This window comes from Oncorhynchus gorbuscha, linkage group LG24 (assembly GCF_021184085.1).
Source record: "Oncorhynchus gorbuscha isolate QuinsamMale2020 ecotype Even-year linkage group LG24, OgorEven_v1.0, whole genome shotgun sequence".
NCBI lineage: Eukaryota > Metazoa > Chordata > Actinopteri > Salmoniformes > Salmonidae > Oncorhynchus > Oncorhynchus gorbuscha.
Genome location: NC_060196.1, coordinates 20180558 through 20183253, shown reverse-complemented (window position 1 = coordinate 20183253; position 2696 = coordinate 20180558).

Below are 2696 nucleotides of genomic sequence, written 5' to 3'. Positions count from 1 at the left end.
GCACCTCAAAACTCCTCACAACTATAGACGTTGTGTGGTTGAGAGGTTTTCTGTTGTCAACCTTATGAACAGAGTGCCCCATGGTGGCGGTGGGGTTATGGTATGGGCAGGCATAAGCTACAGACAATGAACAGAATTGCATTTTATCGATGGCAATTTGAATGCACAGAGATACCGTGACAAGATCCTGAGGCCCATTGTCGTGCCATTCATCCGCCGCCATCACCTGATGTGTCAGCATGATAAGGCATGTTACATGTTTCATTGCCCCACGTTGCAAGGATCTGTACACAATTCCTCCTGCAAGCTGAAAATGTCCCAGTTCTAGCATGGCCTTCATACTCACCAGACATGTCAGTCATTGAGCATGTTGGGATGCCCAACATCCAGCAGCTTCACACAGCCATTGAAGAGTAGTGGGACAACATTCCACAGGCCACAATCAACAGTCTGATCAACTCTATGCGAAGGAGATGTGTCGCTCTGCATGAGGCATATACATGGTGGTTACACCAGATACTGACTGGTTTTCTGATCCACACCCCTACCTTTTTTTTAAAGATACAATATCTGTGACCAACAGATTTGTATCTATATTTACAGTCATGTGAAGTCCATAGATTAGGGCCTAATGAATGTATTTTAATTGACTGATTTGCTTATATGAACTGTAACTCAGTCAAATATTTTAAATGGTTGCAGGTAGCGTTTATATTTTTGTTCTGTATAAATGACTATAGGATACTCCAGCACTCACTTCTGTCATCATGAAGTGCTTTAAGAGGTTAGTTAAGGATCATATTACCTCCACTTTACCTGACACCCTAGACCCATTACAATTTGTATAACGCCCCAACAGATCCATGGACGACATAATCCACAGCATTGCACTGCACACTGCCCTATCCCACCTAAACAAGATAAATACCTATGTAAGAATTCATCGACTACAGCTCAGCCTTCAACAGCATAGTGCCCTCCAAGCTCATCACTAAGCTCAGTGCCCTGGGTCTGAACCCCTCCCTGTGAAACTGGTTTCTGGACTTCCTGATGGGATTACCCCAAGTGGTGAAGGTAGGCAACAACACCTCCGTCACGCTGATCTTCAACACGGGGGCCCCACAGGGGTGCGTGCTCAGCCCCCTCCTGTACTCTGTGTTCAGCCATGACTGCGTGGCCATGCAAGGAGTTGCAGAGAGTTTTGGAATGGGTGGCCAGTAATAAACTGGCCCTGAACATGTCTAAAACTAAGAGCATTGTATTTGGTACAAATCATTCCCTAAGTTCTAGACCTCACCTGGATCTGGTAATGCATGGTGTGGCTGTTGAACAAGTTGAGGAGACTAAATTACTTGATTCTAAACTGTTCTGGTCAAAACATATAGATTCAATGGTTATACAGATGGGGAGAGGTCTGTCCATAATAAAGAGATGCTCTGCTTTTTTGACACCACACTCCAAAAAGCAAGTCATGTGTCATGTGTCAAGTCATGTGTGGTCAAGTGCTGCAAAGAAAAACCTAGTTAGCTGCAGCTGGCCCAGAACAGAGAAGCACATCTTGCTCTTCCTTGTAATCAGAGAGCTATTTTAAATACTATGAATGCTAGTCTCTCTTGGCCAAGAGTTGAGGAGAGACTGACTGCATCAGGTATTTTTCTAAGAAACATTAATGTGTTGAAAATTCCAAATGGTTTGCATAGTCAACTTACACACAGCTTTGACACGCACACTTACCCCACCAGACATTCCACCAGGTAGTTGATGTAGTTCTGTCCTCAAGCTGTTCTTGTTTATAAATGTTCTGTATTATGTCATGTTTCATGTTTTGTGTGGACCTTAGCAAGAGTGGCTGCTGCTTTCGCAACAGCTAATGGGGGTCCTAATAAAATAGAGATTGACTTCATTACTACTTGTTTTTGTAAGAAGTGTTGACATGCCAAATGCACCAAATGCACATGCCAAGATGCCTGTTTGAGCTACTGATGAATTGTTTTTCCATATCTCCATCCATGGCTAATTTAGGAAAGGGACAAATTTAGCTAGCCAGCCACCTGAGGACAACAACACAAGATGCAACAAGTCAAGTTGTTTCTGTCAATGAAGTATGCTCTCAATGCGATTTGATAGGAGTGAGGACAAATCCAAACTGGCTTCCCCCTTGACACTTTTTTTTTGGTTGTGTCAGGACCATTCACATTTGAGCTCATTCAGTTCAGCTCGAGACTGATTGGCTATTATTTTACACCTGTTTCTTTTTAAAGAAAGGCCAAATGTTTGCTGGCTTCTGTTACATTCAATGCTAGGGGTGGCAACAATGTCATAGTCTTTTTGGACCAGACAGCATCAGATAGATGGCCTACACATACAGAGGGGCTCTTGTGAATGTAAGGAAAAGTATGAAACCCAGAGAGACAATAGATAGATAATTGTATTTTTTTTTTGTCATTTTTGGGGAGGCCAAAAATCTTGGCAACCAAGATCCCTTGGAAAACATGAATACATGCCACTGTCAATAATGCCACGTTCAAAACAACTCGAAATTCTGAATTGGGAAATCTCTGACTTCAGTGCGTTCTCTGGAGTAAAACATCGCGTTCCGACTAAACACATTTTTGAAAGTCCATCAAACTCGGAATCCCAAGTCGGAAACTCGGGCATCTTTCTATAGCCCCCGACTTCCCGACCTGAAAATCACC